The 20,074-nt window shown below is 42.2% G+C and overlaps 1 long non-coding RNA gene across 1 annotated transcript in view; it reads right to left on the reverse strand.

Moving 5' to 3' along the window:
- LOC142072856 (uncharacterized) overlaps positions 1-20,074 on the reverse strand; it is a 28,687-nt gene that overhangs the window by 882 nt on the left and 7,731 nt on the right. The window contains exons 3-4 of the long non-coding RNA XR_012669459.1: positions 16,044-16,260; positions 2,694-2,909 (exon numbers count right to left, since the gene is read on the reverse strand). This is a non-coding gene — a long non-coding RNA (uncharacterized LOC142072856). The remainder of the gene's footprint in view (positions 1-2,693; positions 2,910-16,043; positions 16,261-20,074) is intronic.

The following is a 20,074-nucleotide window of genomic DNA, read 5'->3' on the forward strand; positions in this document are numbered from 1 at the left end:
CACCATGTAAATGCAAAATATTATCCCACAGAAATCAACACAGCCACTCATGAAGTAAGATGCCATGTGAATAGGAATCAGAATCTGATCCTTTAACTATAAGCATTTATCAATGACAATTAGTATAATTGAGCTCCTGCCTCTTCATGATTTTGGACATGAGACAGGAAGAAAATTTCATTTCCGAGTTTGCTGAAATTTCTACTATGAGCAAGAAAGGCATTTTTTCATGCCTCAATAGAAGGTTTACACCCAACCATACATTTGTTGAAAGCTTCTCTAGAAGTATTATGTGTCCAAGCAATCTCATTTGCTTTTCAGTGGTGCACTAATACACACTTCAACTTCCATCTATAAGATCCACTGAGAAATAATGTCCACTAAATCCTCTTTATCAGCTAGGCATGGCTGGTATACTGTCCCAATGTCATCAGTCAGTGAGAGTGTTTTGAAAATTTAATAACTGCATTCAGCTGTCAAAATGAGTTCTTACTTGAAAGAAAGGTCGATATGAGGGTTCTCCTCTCTCTCCCCCCCCCCCCAAGATTTCTTCTACTTTGGATTTCTATGAGGTTGAAAAACATGCCTTTCTAGATGCTAATGCACATAATACAGTGGACTGTAATGGACTGATTATTGGCTATTCCTAAAGTCCTTACCCAGGCAAAACTCCCACTGACTTCAAAGGTCCTGGTCCTCAAAGGTATTGAGTGTCAGCATCAAAAGAAGAGCTGTCTTGGGCTTTTTGGTAGCTAAAAGTCACCAGCTGTTAGTGCTGTTTTCTTTAATGGGATAATGCAGTGATCCAGCTCATTTACTGTATTTTAAAATAACACTGAATTAGAACCAGATTCTGCCAATTTTGCTTCCATTGAATAGTATTTTACTCCACAAATGGCCCCATTGAAAATCAATGGGACAACTGACTCATTGGGAGTAAAGGTGGCAGAATCTGGCCCATAAGGAATCAATATTTTGTATATTGGCTTCAACCACCATCAGTTTTTGAATGTAAGGTTTTACAGTTTTGCATGTACAAAACTCCAAAAGCATGGTTTGCATGCAAAATTGCTGCTGTTGTGTGCCGTAATCATTACATGCAGAAATAATCAACCAGCTGTCTGTTTATTTCTACAAGAACTGTGCAAATAATTGGTGGCTGAAATGACCCGAAACATTTTTTCCCCCCAGTTTGTTTCATTTTTTTAGGTTTTTGGTTGTTTTATTTTTTTTACCGTTTACATTTTTTAATAAAAAAATGTCTAGCTAAATTTCTAAATAAAAAATTGTTTCAAAATGAAAAATTGAAATGTTGAGTGCTGAAAATTTCAAAATGCATGGTTTCGACTTTTTTATTTTTTTTTTAATTTTATTTTTTATTCAATCAAACGACGTGCTGAATTCAAACCAAATTGGTCACCTTGAAACTGTGTTTTTGGCAATTTCTTTTTTTTTTTTTTGCCCAGCTCTGTTGTACGTTTACTGCAACTGTGCATCTCACTGTGCTAGCTACATGTACCGTACGAAACATTTGGCCCTTTAACTTTAAAATATGCCTTCTGTTATTGAATCATCACTGAATATAGTTCACCATGGACATTTCCTATCCGACATTTATTCCTAGTTATCAATCTTAGGTACTTCTGTGGCCCCCAATAAATTTAGAATTGGAGTGCCTCACATTCTTTAATGTATTTATCCTCACAGCAACCCTGTGTGATATGGAAGTGCTATTATCCTTCTTTTACAAATGGGGAACTAAGAGACAGTGACTCAGACTTGCCCAAGCTTGCACAGTAAGTCAGTGATAGAAAAACGAATCAAATCTGAGTATCCTAAATCCCAAACTAGTACCTTAACCCCAGGACACTCTCCTCTAATCCCAAAATTTTGATATCTGTAACAGAAATACAAGCCACAGATAAATAAAGTCCCAAGAAGTCAGGTAAGTCAGGTTCAAAGTTTTTCATCAAGGCAGGAGAGAGGAAATCAAGGAAGACATTTAACAAGAGGACTAAATAAATTATAGGAGAGAAAAATAAAAATAAAAACTAACCCACTTACCGCACGGAGACATTTGTAAGTAGAATCTAGATTTAATGAGGCCAAGACAACCTTTTTTATTTCTTTTGATTTCACATACAATTATCCTGAAACATGCCATGTATTTTGTAATCTTAACTTTGATTGTTTGTGGTTTTAAAAGAAACCATTTTGTTAGTTTTCATCTGATGACCAATCAAAGAACCCTACAGTCTCTGCACTGAGAAAGGTTGATATGCTGATGCCAGCTGCCCCCTAACTGAAATTGAAGTGTTCGCTCAGCATAGCTAGTTATAGACCCATATTGAAAGTGTCAAGACACACAGTAATGCTTATGATGAATAAATTGATTTTCTCACTGTTGTATGTTGGGTGAAAAATGATTTGATTATGTATTTAGCTACTAATGGAAACTCATTAGCAGAATTTCATTTCATGCTTATTTGCACCTGCAATCCGTTTTTTCTTGTCCTAAGGACTGTTTCATTTAGTTTGCATGCAATAAATTCTGTTTCTTGCATTTAAACAGTTATCGTCAGCCAAAAGTCAGTATTGGTAGTCTGAAATAGCTCTAGGCCACATGTCTGAAAATATAATCATCAAAGCATCAGATTTACTCCTACACATTTTAAAAAAACCCAACAACTTACCTCTTCGTTTATTGTTTAATTTTCTTTGTGTATTTATCTTAGCCAGTGACAGGTCTGATATCTTGCTCAGTAGTTGCCCACAAGTTCCTTCATGGAACACCACAAGTCTTCTTGTCCATCCTCGTTAGCCGGGAAGCAGAAGCCATAATTTCATCTCAGCCACCAATTTTATCGGCCATTAGTGGGGTAAAACAGCTTCTTTATGGCACAGGCAACCTAGGAAAACGGAAAGCGATGGGACCTGCACAATTTTCCCCTGGGGTCTGACTCTCACATTTCAAGAGCAAGCTTCCAGTCTTCACTCATGCAAGTCAAAGGGCACAAAGCTGCTTAGCTCCATTGATTTCGAGAAAGCTATGCCAATGTACACCAGCTGAGGATCAGGCCCAGTGAGAATATTTGTCTGAATACAGACAGCAAGGGTTATATCACTGCCATTACTATAATAATTATTCTAGTAAATAACCCCTGTTGCTTAATAAAACACAGGTAAAACATATGTCTGATGGTCAGTTGTTTTCTTTGCAGGGATATATTATTTGTTCTTCAATTATTCTAATACAAACATAATTTAGTTGCAATACCATCTGCTTCTGTTTATTTTTAAAACAATTTTGTGTGTATGTATTTTATAGCCCAGAGGAATGAATTATTGGCCTTAAGCGTATTAAAAAAAAAAATCAACTAACGGTCTCAGTTCTACACCTATTTTAGTTAATGCCATTTCACGTCAATGGAAACAGGATCCAGACTAATACTTGGACCAAGACCAAAGCAAATCACCCATTCATGTCTTGGTGCACTTTGGTTCCAGCTCAAAGAAGAATAAGTGGCTGCAGCAGCTCCAACCTCAGGGGTGACAAAATCAAGAGGGGAGTGTTATGAGGCAACACGTTTGGATTTTGGACACTGTGGCAGGCTCCAGCAATAGACAAAAAGCCACAATTCTGAAACCATTCTGCAGAGTATGAACAGCTCAATGGACAGCTGCATCTATGGAACAGCCATCTCATGGCATGCTTATTTTGGAAAGATGATGCCTAAGACATCTTAAAGTTTATTTATCATGGTATAGAAAGGAAGGGATGAAAACACCTGTGTAGCACCCTGATTCTCATGTCTAAGAGCTCATTGGAATCTAGGAAGACAGGAATTGCCAAATTGGATTAGAGTGGTGGTCCAAATAGTCCCTTCTCCATATGTGGACAATACCTCAGATGCTTCAGCGGACAGTGCAAGAAACTTTTGAAATGAACAGTTCTGGAATAATGTGTTCCTAGGGGAAATGTCTTCCTGACCCCTTCAGTTAGTGGTTGGGATGATACTTTCTTTAATTCATGACTTTCTGAGAGAAGATAATCCATGTAAAAGCATATTTAACTTTTTTAATGTATACACCTGAGTAGTGGATTTTGATTTCTTTGTTGGACTTTCATCTTAGTAATGTAATAACATTTCTGTAGACTTACACTGATGTTGTAACATGGGCTACACTAGTACTGAGCCCAATTCTGTTCCCACTGAGCTTAGTGACAAACTCCTGCTGACTTCTGGAGGGAGAGAATTGGGCCTATTGTCGTGCTATTGTAACCTAGTTTCCCCATGACATACCAGTCATAATATCTTTACCCACATTTTGTTTTCTATTTTAAATGTTTTTAAAACTATTAATTAAAAAACCCAACACCAACACCAAGCAAAGCAAAATGCCAAGGTATTTTAATGGAAACCTCACTGTTCCCAAATCACACCTCAGAGGGAGGTACCATGTAGGTATCTACCAGAGCGGCACATCCAGTCTCAGCACCTGGCTGAGTAGATGGACTAGACGCTGGAGAAGGGGGCAGAAACCCTTCTTTGCAAATAGTCCTGCTGTACAGGGGCCTTCTTTCTGCAGTTGGTGTGAAAGATGATGGATTTGGTCCTTAGCTTCTGGTTTTTTTCTTCAGGAGAAGAACCAAACTGACACAGGACACTGCTGCATTATGAGATCACATTGTATTAGTTACAAATATGATACTGTGTGCATAGCCAAGAGCAATGGCTTTCTTATAATGTCTGAACTAATGTTTCCTGCCAACACAGCTCCTTGTAGCTCATCTTTTTGATGTGTCTATACCAAAGGCCTCTAAGGCAGATGCAGCAGCAGGACGTCTGGTTCTAGGTGAAGTGAACAGTATGCAGTTTATTTTGCAGAGTGCTGCTGGCTATACCCACATCTCATCTTCAGTAGCATTCCACAGGAAGTTCTAGAGATAGCAATGTTTTCCTTCCTATTCTTTCACTTCCCTCTTGTCTTGCCTCTGGGAAATGGAAAACTAGGCTCAGGCTGGCCCAAAAAACTACAAGGAAAATTTCTGGGAGCATTCAACACCCTTGCAACCATTTGCAGCTTAGGCACAGATCCCATTGATCTATGTGTCTGAGTTCTGGCTGTCAAGGGACCCTGGGACCAACTTAGAGCCAGTGATTCACTGGTAGGGGACCTGTAGCTCATAAAAAGTGGAGGTAGGAGGCACAGAGTTTAGAGATTCTGGTAGGGACAGTGGATGACCCCAGCTGAACTCTCATGCCTTTTGTGTTTGATTTTAGTTGTTGGATTTATTCATTTATTTGCCAGATTATGAAGCAGTGGGCCAGAATCTGATCTCATTTGGGCCCATGTAAATCAATGGAGTTCCTCTGAATTTACTCTGATATAGCATAGATCTGAATCAGTGACTTCCTGGTGGATTAATAATATCCTTGCTCTACAAACACTTTTCCTATCGACAGGCTTCATTAGCTGAGGGTCTGATTCCACTCCCACTGGAGGCAGAAGCAGATCGTGAATGTGTTTGTTAAATGTTCATGATCAGTAAAATGAATTTTTCATTTAAACAGAGGATGCTGGGTGTACAGGTACTGCCTCCAGGCCAGAAAAGATTCAAATGAAACCAGATATTGAAATATAAAAATTGTGTGATTTTTGCTCTCTCTTAAATCAGACATACCAGCATGCAATTGCAGTTCTTGTGAACTCTGTGGATTAAATTTCCTTGCTGTAATGACCACTAGGAATTAGTGAAATGTTAATCTTCCTTCCACCTGCTGTGTGTGTAGTTATACACAACTCTAATCAACCTGGTTCTGAAAGAAAGCAATTTCTGTTTTTATATTGAATTTCTTTGTTGCCTGCTTTAGTTCTTTTTTTGGACTGTAAAACTCCTTACCCTACATTTTAAAGTAGAAATAATAATTCAATTAAAATGTGTAAAGGAAAGTGATGGAGGCTGATAGTAATTGCTTTACAGGAGATACCATAATTGATGCTCTGAGGATTTATTTCAAAGCACAGAAGTCAGATTAGGAAGCTAGCTTTATCTGGATTTGAGTTGCTTTGATGAAGTCACTATGTCTTTATGTGTCTTGGTTTTTAGCTAAACTGTTTTTAATGAGAATGCTAATAATTACGTTAACACTAAATCATTTTATGGAAGCAAGAGGATGAAATGAAAGTTCTGCCTTTCACATAAAGATGTACCACAGATGCATCCACCCTTTTGCTATAAACTCTTTGCAAAGAGCCTAAAACACATTACTAGGGAAAAGAGGAGAATTTATCCGTTGTGCTAATAGTGGATACCACACATTACCAAATTCAAAGACCGCTATTTAATATATTAAAGGCAAACTAAGAGGGGCTAAAAAGACTGTGTTTAATGGCATTTTCCCTGCTGGATGTCTTAGCCCTGGTCTACACCAGGACTGTAGGTCGAATTTAGCAGCGTTAAATCGATGTAAACCTGCACCCGTCCACACGATGAAGCCCTTTTTTTTTACTTAAAGGGCTCTTAAAATCGATTTCCTTACTCCACCCCGACAAGTGGATTAGCGCTTAAATCGGACTTGCCGGGTCGAATTTGGGGTACTGTGGACACAATTTGACGGTATTGGCCTCCGGGAGCTATCCCAGAGTGCTCCATTGTGACCGCTCTGAACAGCACTCTCAACTCAGATGCACTGGCCAGGTAGACAGGAAAAGAACCGCGAACTTTTGAATCTCATTTCCTGTTTGGCCAGCGTGGCAAGCTGCAGGTGACCATGCAGAGCTCATCAGCAGAGGTGACCATGCAGAGCTCATCAGCAGAGGTGACCATGATGGAGTCCCAGAATCACAAAAGAGCTCCAGCATGGACCGAACGGGAGGTACGGGATCTGATTGCTGTACGGGAAGAGAAATCCGTGCTATCAGAACTCCATTCCAGTTTTCGAAATGCCAAAACCTTTGTCAAAATCTCCCAGGGCATGAAGGACAGAGGCCATAACAGGGACCCGAAGCAGTGCCACATGAAACTTAAGGAGCTGAGGCATGCCTACCAGAAAACCAGAGAGGCAAACGGCTTCTCCGGGTCAGAGCCCAAACATGCCGCTTCTATGATGAGCTGCATGCCATTTTAGGGGGTTCAGCCACCACTACCCCAGCCGTGTTGTTTGACTCCTTCAATGGAGATGGAGGCAACACGGAAGCAGGTTTTGGGGATGAAGAAGATGATGATGATGATGAGGTTGTAGCTAGGTCACAGCAAGCAAGCGGAGAAAACGGTTTTCCCGGCAGCCAGGAACTGTTTCTCACCCTGGACCTGGAGCCAGTACCCCCCAAGTCCACCCAAGGCTGCCTCCTGGACCCGGAAGGCAGAGAAGGGACCTCCGGTGAGTGTACCTTTTAAAATACTATACATGGTTTAAAAGCAAGCATGTGAAAGGATTAATTTGCCCTGGCATTCGCGGCTCTCCTGGATGTACTCCCAAAGCCTTTGCAAAAGGTTTCTGGGGAGGGCAGCCTTATTGCGTCCTCCATGGTAGGACACTTTATCACTCCAGGCCAGTTACACGTACTCGGGAATCATTGTACAACAAAGCATTGCAGTGTATGTTTGCTGGCATTCAAACAACATCCGTTCTTTATCTCTCTGTGTTATCCTCAGGAGAGTGAGATATCTTTCATGGTCACCTGGTTGAAATAGGGTGCTTTTCTTCAGGGGACACTCAGAGGTGCCCGTTCCTGCTGGGCTGTTTGCCTGTGGCTGAACAGAAATGTTCCCCGCTGTTAGCCACGGGGTGGGGGGTGGGTTGAGGGGACAGCCACGCGGTGGGGGGAGGCAAAATGCGACCTTGTAATGAAAGCACATGTGCTATGTATGTAATGTTAACAGCAAGGTTTACCCTGAAAGAGTGTAGCCACTGTTTTATAAAATGTGTCTTTTTAAATACCGCTGTCCCTTTTTTTTCTCCACCAGCTGCATGTGTTTCAATGATCAAAGGATCTTCTCCTTCCCAGAGGCTAGTGAAGATTAGAAAGAAAAAAAAACACACTTGTGATGAAATGTTCTCTGAGTTCATGCTGTCCTCCCACACTGACAGAGCACAGATGAATGTGTGGAGGCAAATAATGTCAGAGTGCAGGAAAGCACAAAATGACCGGGAGGAGAGGTGGCGGGCTGAAGAGAGTAAGTGGTGGGCTGAAGAGAGTAAGTGGCGGGCTGAAGAGAGGGCTGAAGCTCAAATGTGGCAGCAGTGTGATGAGAGGAGGCAGGATTCAATGCTGAGGCTGCTGGAGGATCAAACCAGTATGCTCCAGTGTATGGTTGAGCTGCAGCAAAGGCAGCTGGAGCACAGACTGACACTACAGCCCCTGAGTAACCAACCGCCCTCCTCCCCAAGTTCCATAGCCTCCACACCCAGACGCCCAAGAACGCGGTGGGGGGGCCTCCGGCCAACCAGCCACTCCACCACAGAGGATTGCCCAAAAAACAGAAGGCTGGCATTCAATAAATTTTAAAGTTGTAAACTTTTAAAGTGCTGTGTGGCATTTTCCTTCCCTCCTTCACCACCCCTCCTGGACTACCTTGGTAGTCATCCCCCTATTTGTGTGATGAATGAATAAAGAATGCATGAATGTGAACAACAATGACTTTATTGCCTCTGCAAGCAGTGATAGAAGGGAGGAGGGGAGGGTGGTTAGCTTACAGGGAAGTAGCGTGAACCAAGGGGCGGCAGGTTTCATCAAGGAGAAACAAACAGAACTTTCACACTGTAGCCTGGCCAGTCATGAAACTGGTTTTCAAAGCTTCTCTGAGGCGTACCGCGCCCTCCTGTGCTCTTCTAACCGCCCTGCGCGTAACCAGCAGCCAGGCGATTTGCCTCAACCTCCCACCCCGCCATAAACGTCTCCCCCTTACTCTCACAGATATTGTGGAGTGCACAGCAAGCAGTAATAACAGTTGGAATATTGGTTTCGCTGAGGTCTAAGCGAGTCAGTAAACTGCGCCAGCGCGCCTTTAAACGTCCAAATGCACATTCTACCACCATTCTGCACTTGCTCAGCCTGTAGTTGAACAGCTCCTGACTACTGTCCAGGCTGCCTGTGTACGGCTTCATGAGCCATGGCATTAAGGGGTAGGCTGGGTCCCCAAGGATAACTATAGACAGTTCAACATCCCCAACAGTTATTTTCTGGTCTGGGAATAAAGTCCCTTCCTGCAGCTTTTGAAACAGAGCAGAGTTCCTGAAGAGGCGAGCGTCATGTACCTTTCCTGGCCATCCCACGTTGATGTTGGTGAAACGTCCCTTGTGATCCACCAGAGCTTGCAGCACTATTGAAAAGTACCCCTTGCGGTTTATGTACTCGCCGGCTTGGTGCTCCGGTGCTAAGATAGGGATATGGGTTCCGTCTGTGGCCCCACCACAGTTAGGGAATCGCATTGCAGCAAAGCCATCCACTATGACCTGCACATTTCCCAGGGTCACTACCCTTGATATCAGCAGATCTTTGATTGCGTGGGCTACTTGCATCACAGCAGCCCCCACAGTAGATTTGCCCACTCCAAATTGATTCCCAACTGACCGGTAGCTGTCTGGCGTTGCAAGCTTCCACAGGGCTATTGCCACTCACTTCTCAACTGTGAGGGCTGCTCTCATCTTGGTATTCATGCGCTTCAGGGCAGGGGAAAGCAAGTCACAAAGTTCCATGAAAGTGCCCTTACGCATGCGAAAGTTTCGCAGCCACTGGGAATCGTCCCAGACCTGCAACACTATGCGGTCCCACCATAGCTTGTTTCCCGAGCCCAGAATCGGCATTCCACAGCATGAACCTGCCCCATTAGCACCATGATGCATGCATTGGCAGGGCCCATGCTTTCAGAGAAATCTGTGTCCATGTCCTGATCACTTACGTGACCGCGCTGACATCGCCTCCTCGCTCGGTATCGCTCTGCCAGGTTCTGGTGCTGCATATACTGCTGGATAATGCGTGTGGTGTTTAATGTGCTCCTAATTGCCAAAGTGAGCTGAGCGGCCTCCATGCTTGCCTTGGTATGGCGTCCGCACAGAAAAAAGGTGCGGAACGATTGTCTGCCATTGCTCTGACGGAGGGAGGGGTGACTGATGACATGGCTTACAGGGTTGGCTTACAGGGAATTAAAATCCACAAAGGGGGTGGCTTTACATCAAGGAGTATTTCAGGCAGAACTTCACGGAGGGTTCCAATAAGAAATGGTGCACCTAAGTAATTGCTCTTATTGAAACAAGCAAGTTGGTCTGGCCTCTGATTGATATATGGCTAGATTTACCTCGCTGCACCTTCTCTGTGAGTGACTGCAGTGTGACCTAGAGGAATGAAATCCCTAGACGGGGGAGAGGGGGAAGCAAATGAGTACAAAACAAATCTGGTCTATTTCTTGTTTTGATCCATTCCATCTATCTTTTACATCTTTGGCTGGCAGCAAACGGTGCAGAAGGACTGCAAGCCATCCTCATCTCTTGCCTGCCTGGCAGAAGATGGTACGGTAGGACTGCTAGCAGTCCGTATCGCCTGCCTGCTCACCATAAGATGGTTCAATAGGACTGACTGCAGGACTAAAGAGAATGACCTGGTCAAGTCACTCCAAATTTAGTCCCTGCACCCATGTCTGCCCAGGCGCTCCTGGCCGATGTGGCCAGGAGCACCTCGGACATGACGATGACAGCTACGAGTCCTACTGTACTATCTGCTGCCACAAGGCAATGGGTTGCTGCTGCTGTGTAGCAATGCAGTACCACATCTGCCAGCACCCAGGAGACATACGGTGACGGTTACCTGAGCGGGCTCCATGCTTGCCGTGGTATGGCGTCTGCACAGGTAACTCAAGAAAAAAGGCGTGAAACGATTGTCTGCTGCTGCTTTCACGGAGGGAAGGAGGGAACGGGGGCCTGACGATATATACCCAGAACCACCCGTGACGATGTTTTCGCCCCATCAGGCATTGGGATCTCAACCCAGAATTCCAATGGGCAGTGGAGACTGTGGGAACTGTGGGATAGCTACCCACAGTGCAACACTCCGGAAGTCGACGCTTGCCTCGGTACTGTGGAAGCACTCTGCCGAGTTAATGCACTTAATGCACTTAGAGCATTTTCTGTGGGGACACACACACTCGAATATATAAAAATGATTGCTAAAAAACCGATTTCTATAAATTCGACCTAATTTTGTAGTGTAGACATACCCTAATAAGCGTATGGAATTTCCACATGAAACTGAAGGTGAATTGAAGGTTGCAGGCACATAATTGTGTGTGTGTTAGTTTGCAAGAATAGTAGAGTTCCTTTTAAAAATGTATGTTAGAACCTTAGGAAATTCAGAGTTAAGGTAACAAGAAAGCCAAACCTTTGAAAGTATGGGAATTCACATTGCCCCTCCCCCCCAGCAATGCCCTGAAACCACTGGAAAGTCACACTACCTTGCCTTATGACCTGTTTTATGATTCTATACAATACACATTGAAGAATTTTACAACCCTCTGATTAAACAATATACTATCAGATTGTCTGATTCTCTGTGGCTGCCAATTATTACAGTGTCATTAGACACAGGAACTAATATTACTCCATGTACAAACCTAATAAGCCCAGAGATGTAGGAAGCACATTATAAAACTAATGTTCTGTGGTGCACATTTTCAATACTCTGCACACAAACAACAGATGGTATGCTGGGATCTGCAGGGAGCCGAGTTAAGGTAGTTGAGCTACCTGAAGTGTGAATTTCCTTGCTTTCAATAGTCTGGGTTTTTTAAGCTTTAGCCTGAAGTCTGAATTTCCTACGTTTCTAATTTTTTTTGGTTTTTAGGTCTAATGTTATTTTTTAAAAGTACCCTCTGAGTTCTCTAATATATTTCTGCAACTTTATTTCACTTTAAAATAAAACAACTTTGTGTGGGGATTTCCTTATTTGCTTTTAAATTGTCCCAAATTGGACTGGAACTTGAAGGAGGCTGGAGGGGGGGGGGATTCCTGATGAATGTGGGAGAGGTACCTCACTAACAAACACCTCCTAAGATCCTTAGAAGGACAGCTTGTTTTCTGTGGAAACCAGATGTGCACAGGAACAGAGTTCTGTGTGGGTAAATCCAGCAATCCAATGGCAAACCTTTCTGGTCCACAGACCTCCCCACTTCTCCTCTTTCAGTTTTAGCAGTGTAGTGGACCAAATCCAGAGCCTTTGGAGGGTCTCAGAGGCCTCCCAGATCACTATCCCCTAAGCTACAGCCCTAACCCCATTTGGGCTCTAAATCTCAGATAGGGCATCCTGGAAACGAGGTTTTGTCTCTCTTTTTTCTATTTTCTGTTGGAAAATTAAATGTGTGTGGATACTTAGGGCATCATAATATGTAAAGCCCTTGTCCAAGTCACATCAAATTTTTTAGACAAATTCTACCTAGACCCCAGAAGTAATATATCACTTTGGAGACCACTGATTTCAGAAGGGGATGCTGCAGTTGGACTTATAATGAAAAGTCAGCTGTAACCTTAACTCTGGAGTGGCTACCACCTCTCGATATCACTGCATTCTTCAAATGAAAAATCCATTAGCAAAGCAGAACACTTTTCATTTTTGTTCATTAAACTCTTTAATTAGATAAACATTGTCTCTATGCTGTTTGAGGTTCCATGGGAATATCTTTTAAAGAGGAATCACAAATCTGTCAAAGGAATCACAGAGCTTGTGGATTTAACCAATATTCTAGATTTAAGCAGCTTCAGCAGAGCAACTCATTTAAGTAGTCTTAATAGCATGGGGCCAACTTTGGGCAGGAGAAAGTGCAGGGCTGGCCTTATGAGTGGGCGACATGGGTGACCATTCAGGGTGTTGTGGTCAGGGGGGCACTATAATTGAGAGGCAAGAAGCAGGGTGGGCCTGGGGTGCGAGGCCGCAGAAGGGAGCAGCAGCGGGGAGCAGGGGTGCCAAAATACAAGTTTGCCCAGGGTGCTATTTTCCCTAAGGCTGGCCCTGAGACAGTGGCATCACCACTACCCATAGGAGCAAACATTCATGCTGCAAAAGCCGCAGTAACGTGTTCAGATTTTGGACAACACCAGTTCCACATCCTGCACTCCCTCTTTATATTTCCTCCTTTCTTCCCTCTAACATCTCAGGGCAGATTACTCTTGCCAGATGCCTGAATAAATTCTCTCTGAGGCCATGCACAAGAGTCACTGGCAGGTCAGGGGCCATATCAGCTAACATATGGATTACCTGTTTGTCTCCTGATGCCATACCCATTCCATGTGTGAGCTCCCATTGTTTTAAATTGAAGCTCCATGCTCATTAAATGACAAATGATCTTCAGTTGCATTTATAAGCTTTGTAGATGATTAAGTCTCATAAACTACGCTTGATCCACATTCAAAACTCCTGCTGAGGTCAGTTGGAGTTTAGCACAGAGGTAAAGAGATCTGATTCTGCCATCCTTACTCAGGCAAAACTCCCATGGAAGGATTGTGAGACTGGGCTCCCAAGACTGAAATGGAAATAGCGCTCCTTCTCAGACAGGTCCCAGGGATGAAATACCTGCTCCATTGAAGTCAACGGAAAAACACTCCCACTGACTTCAGTTGGGCCAGGTTTCATTCTGACACTAGTTTAATTTTCTTGCTTATTCCCTTCACAGTTTTTGAAAAGTGCAAGGCCTTGTCAGAATTCTCTCATTTCCTCTGGTTGGCGTGGGCAATAAGAAACTTGGTGGCACAGCTGCATGCTATTACTCATGCCTGTCACATTGACAGCGTGGCTGCTTCCCCTAACTTCAGAGAGAGCGAGGGGGAGGGTGGGCAGATGACAATCATGGCACAATCATCCAGTTAATTTGTACATTTCATTTTTCAATCTACTTCTGCTTATTGGCAAAATAAACACAAAAGATCATAATGACGCTTCTCCTAATGATACACAATCTCAATTTTTCCCTTTAAGACAATTATTCACTATAGCAAGGAGATTTAAAAGGACTGTATTTGTCTAAATTCGCACATCAGTGCTAAAAATAGCTTTTTTTTTAAAGGTAATAATTCCTGATCAACCTCTAATAAAAGGGCACGTATAGAATCTAAGGGGTACTTTCTCCCCTCATTTGAAACAAATGGGAGTCATGCAAGGACAATATAAGCTTTAGGTAGGATTCAAAACATTCAATAAACATTGTGGGCAGAGGCCAATCTGAGCTCAGTGCAGAAATGTGAGGGGCCAAATTAGATTTAACGCCATTGATCTCATAGTAGGCAGCCCTGAATTTGGCTTACTGGGCTGTATGGCCATTGATGTGAATGCAAAGTGTGTGGGTTCAGCCCTGCAGGAACAGCATAGACATTGCAGGTCGGACTTGAGAGGCGTGCAGAGGAGTTTGCAATGCCTCTGTCTCCCTCTGCAGCCTGTTTATATAAGCCCCCACATTAAAAAGAACCTTTGAATGTTAAAATGCAGTGAAATATCCTCACTTTCAATCTCAGCCTGCCACTGTCACATTGGCAGCATTCTCACCAAAATTCCTGTAGATGGGCCCAAATTATGGGCACATTGTGCGACCAATAAATCAGAATTGTTTCTTGAGCTACAAATAACCGGATGCTCAAGACAGCTGTATTAAATATGAGGCTATCTAATCCCCCAAAGCAAATTTCTGGGATTCATTTCAGGAGTCTGTCTGTCTATCTGTAACTGTGTCCCAGAATATTTAAATTCTTAGACATGACCACAAAAAACACAGCTATGCAGCCTTTCCTCATTTAACAGACATTTCTTTGCTTTGAAGACCTCCTACATCTGCCATCCTGTAATGAGCTAATGCAAAACCTTTAAGTGAGTTTCCCTAATTGGATTTCAAGCTTCTTCCAAGTTGCTCCCATATATTCCATCTTCTAAAATAACCGCCACATGTTCTGCCTTTCCAATAGTCCTTTAAATTTAGAAAATGCTGATATGGGCTAACTTCTGCTTTCAAAAACTTGTGTGTCAGTCCTGCTGACTTCAGTGGTCTTTGTGCACAAGTATCTGAGGACAGAATTTGGCTCTTCATCTGTTAGAAATCCTATGTGGGATTTATAAAAACAGTGTTACAAGAATACTTTATTTCTATAAATATATTTATATATCTATAAATATATTTCTATATTTATGCAAATAGTTAATAGATGAAGTGGCAATAGATGGAGCTCAAGACTATCTAGCATTGTTCATGGATTTGATAGGTGCCATAAAACTTGGTATTGTGAACTGCAAAACCCTGCCTGTGTAACTCTCTGCCCAGAACTCGTAACAGTCTTGTATGTTCTCAGGTTTGTCCCTTGAAACGTACAATGACAACACAGCTCAGTGCAAGCACAGAGTCTGTGGATTTCTAAGAACTTTTTCTCTCTCCTTTCCCTGAAGACTATCAGCTGTGCAAGCTGTAGTTCATTAACAGAAATTAAAATAACTCCTTAATTTCCCAGCTGCTTTCCCTATTATCTATAAGATTTTAGACAATGAATACTATAGTACAAAAAACAATTTGTAAGGATGTCCTTAGGTAATAAATGCACAAAAAGGGTTACAAACGTAAGGGAAGGGGGAAGCATGAACTTGATTCAAGACCCGCTAGCCTTTAATTCTGAAAGCTTTAGCTTTGCCAGTTGGCCAATATCTTTTACTTGCCCTTTAGATGTAAAATATCCTCTTTCACCACATAATTTCTATGAAACACCTGTATATCTGTGGGCACTCCTCAATGCACAGAAACTGCTCTTATTATGATGTATTATTTATATTACAGGCACACTTAGAGGATCAAATCAAGATCCCAAAACTCAATGGGACTTTTGCCCGAGTAAGAATTAAGACAATATTCCAAGAAATGGCGCCGTGGGGATATAAGGGTGTGGATATCCTTAGCAATACTGCATCACTGTTATATTAGAGAACATAACTATATGCACATTAAGGTTCTCAGTGAGCATGCTCAAATAAATTGGTTAGTCTCTAAGGTGCCACAAGTACTCCTTTTCTTTTAGCTTTACCTTAGAGTCCACAGGAACTTCAGGGAAGAGGCGGTGCCCCCTTCTCCGCAGGCTGGATTTGTTGTGTCTTTTGCTCTTAGTCTTTACACAAAAACAAGAAAGTGAAGACGCCACACGGTCCGAGCTGGTTGCCAGATAATTGTATTTGCTAACTGCATACAAACATGCAAGGCCAAGCCATACACATACTGCTGCTCTGATCAGTTCCTGGCATCTGCTAAAAGAGAAGATGTTGGGTGCCATTAGAGGGCTCACAACTATTTATACAGAATGGAATGCTTTTCACTGCAGTGCAAATCTTCAGAGAACACATACACTTGCTGGGTTCTCTGCGTTGTCCCTTCAACTAGTACAGGTGCACTAGTCATCAGTTTGTCAATACATTATTCATAGCAATGGATTAGAAGTGAGACACACATGTGGATTTAAATAATCTCACACAAAGAACTGAGATGAAATTTTACATGGAGTTGCCACAGTGCCTTACAAATATATGGACAAAAAAATCCTTCTGTTGAGAATTTATCATCATGTCACCTGGTCCACTTCCTTCCCCCAACTCCACTTCTAAGTAACTGAGGAAACAGTTGTTGACATAACAGTATGTTCAGAAGAAGTCAGGCATTGATTGTCATTCATGTGCTGAATCGACAAAGGAGTTTTGACATATCCATACAATAGAGGGACTTCTTGTGATATAATCACACTGTCATTTCTATGGTATGCAACTTATAGATTCATAGATATTTAGGTCAGAAGGGACCATTATGATCATCTAGTCTGACCTCCTGCACAATGCAGGCCACAGAATTTCACCCACCACTCCTGCAAAAAACCTCACACCTATATCTGTGCTATTGAAGTCCTCAAATTGTAGTTTAAAGACTTCAAGGAGCAGAGAATCCTCCAGCAAGTGACCCGTGCCCCATGCTACAGAGGAAGGTGAAAAACCTCCAGGGCCTCTTCCAATCTGCCCTGGAGGAAAATTCCTTCCCGACCCCAAATATGGCGATCAGCTAAACCCTGAGCATATGGGCAAGATTCATCAGCCAGATACTACAGAAAATTCTTTCCTGGGTAACTCGGATCCCACCCCATCTAATATCCTATCACAGGCCATTGGGCCTATTTACCATGAATATTTAATTACCAAAACCATGTTATCCCATCATACCATCTCCTCCATAAACTTATTGAGTTTAATCTTAAAGCCAGATAGATCTTTTGCCCCCACTGCTTCCTTTGGAAGGCTATTCCAAAACCTCACTCCTCTGATGGTTAGAAACCTCTGTCTGATTTCTAGTCTAAATTTCCTGGTGGCCAGTTTATATCCATTTGTTCTTGTGTCCACATTGGTACTGAGCTTAAATAATTCCTTTCCCTCTCCAGTATTTATCCCTCTGATATATTTATAGAGAGCAATCATATCTCCCCTCAACCTTCTTTTAGTTAGGCTAAACAAGCCAAGCTCCTTGAGTCTCCTTTCATAAGACAAGTTTTCCATTCCTCGGACCATCCGAGTAGCCCTTCTCTGTACCTGTTCCAGTTTGAATTCATCCTTCTTAAACAGGGAGACCAGAACTGCACACAGTATTCCAGGTGAGGTCTCACCAGTGCCTTGTATAATGGTACTAAAACCTCCTTATCCCTACTGGAAATAGCTCTCCTGATGCATCCCAAGACCGCATTAGCTTTTTTCACGGCCATATCACATTGGCAGCTCATAGTCATCCTATGATCAACCAGTACTCCAAGGTCCTTTTCCTCCTCCGTTACTTCTAATTGTTGCGTCCCTAGCTTATAACTAAAATTCTTGTTATTAATCCCTAAATGCATGACCTTACACTTCTCACTATTAAATTTCATCCTATTACTATTACTCCAGTTTACAAGGTCATCCAGATCCTCCTATATGATATCCCAGTCCTTCTCTAGATTGGCAATACCTCCCAGCTTTGTATCATCTGCAAACTTTATTAGCACACTCCCGCTTTTTGTGCCAAGGTCAGTAATAAAAAGATTAAATAAGATTGGTCCCAAAACCGATCCTTGAGGAACTCCACTGGTAACCTCCCTCCCGCCTGACAGTTCACCTTTCAGTAGGACCCGTTGTAGTCTCCCCTTTAACCAATTCCTTATCCACCTTTCAATTTTCCTATTGATCCGCATCTTATCCAATTTAACTAATTCCCCATGTGGCACGGTATCAAATGCCTTACTAAAATCTAGGTAAATTAGATCCAGTGCATTTCCTTTGTCTTCAAAATCTGTTACTTTCTCAAAGAAGGAAATCAGGTTGGTTTGGCACGATCTACCTTTTGTAAAACCATGTTGTATTTTGTCCCATTTACCATTGACCTCAATGTCCTTAACTACCTTCTCCTTCAAATTTTTTTCCAAGACCTTGCATACTACAGATGTCAAACTAACAGGCCTGTAATTACCCGGATCACTTTTTTCCCCTGTCTTAAAAATAGGAACTATGTTAGAAATTCTCCAATCATACGGTACAACCCCTGAGTTTACAGATTCATTAAAAATTCTTGCTAATGGGCTTGCAATTTCATGTGCCAATTCCTTTAATATTCTTGGATGAAGATTATCTGGGCCCCCCGATTTAGTCCCATTGAGCTGTTTGAGTTTCGCTTCTACCTCGAATATGGTAATGTCTACCTCCATATCCTCATTCCCATTTGTCATGCTACCATTATCCCTAAGATCCTCTTTAGGCTTATTAAAGACTGAGGCAAAGTATTTGTTTAGATATTGGGCCATGCCTAGATTTTCCTTGACCTCCACTCCATCCTCAGTGTTTAGCGGTCCCACTTCTTTTTTTGTTTTCTTCTTATTTATATGACTATAGAACCTTTTACTATTGGTTTTAATTCCCTTTGCAAGGTCCAACTCTACTTGATTTTTAGCCTGTCTCACTTTATCCCTACATGTTCTGACCTCAATAAGGTAGCTTTCCTTGCTGATCCCTCCCTTCTTCCACTCCCTGTATTCTTTCTCCTTTTTCTTAATCACCTCTCTGAGATGCTTGCTCATCTAGCTTGGTCTACAACTCCTGCCTATGAATTTTTTTCCCCTTTCTTGGGATGCAGGCTTCCGATAGCTTCTGCAGCTTTGATTTAAAATAATCCCAGGCCTCCTCTACCTTTAGATCTATAAATTCTTCAGTTCAATCCACTTCCCTAACTAATTTCCTTAATTTTTGAAAGTCAGCCCTTTTGAAATCAAAAACCGTAATTGCAGATTTATTTTTGTTAATCCTTCTGTTCAGTTTGAACTGAATTAGCTCATGATCACGTGAGCCAAGACTATCCCCTACAACCGTTTCTTCTATGAGGTCCTCACTACTCACCAAAACCAAAATCTAAAATGGCATCCCCTCTAGTCAGTTCAGCAACTACTTGATGAAGGAATCCATCAGCTATCGCATCTAGGAAAATCTGAGCCCTATTATTATTACTAGCACTCGTCCTCCAGTCTATATCTGGGAAGTTAAAGTCTCCCATGATCACAGTTTCCATTAGTATTTACTTTATTAAAAACATTAAAAAGGGCTCTATCCATACCCAAATTAGATCCCGGCGGTCTATAGCACACCCCAAGCACTATGCCAGGGGAGGCTCTAATAGTTTTCTTCCCCAATGTAATTTTTGCCCAGACGGACTCTGTCATATCCATTTCATTGCTTCTTATTTCTTTACATTCTACCTCATCACTGATATACAATGCTACTCCACCACCTTTACCTTTATTTCGGTCTTTCCTAAACAGCACATACCCCTCAATACCTATAGTCCAGTCATGACTACTATTCCACCATGTTTCTGTTATCCCTATAATATCTGGTTTCACTTCCTGCACCAGTAGCTCTAGTTCCTCCATTTTGTTACCTAGGCTCCTCACATTGGTGTACAAACATCTTAATTTTTGCTGTTTGGCCTCACTCACATTCTGTACCCTATTAGGCACGGTCATTCTACAGCCAGTATAACCTATTAGACTGGTATCTACACTGCCCT

Source organism: Caretta caretta, chromosome 7 (genome assembly GCF_965140235.1).
Source record: "Caretta caretta isolate rCarCar2 chromosome 7, rCarCar1.hap1, whole genome shotgun sequence".
Classification (NCBI taxonomy): domain Eukaryota; kingdom Metazoa; phylum Chordata; order Testudines; family Cheloniidae; genus Caretta; species Caretta caretta.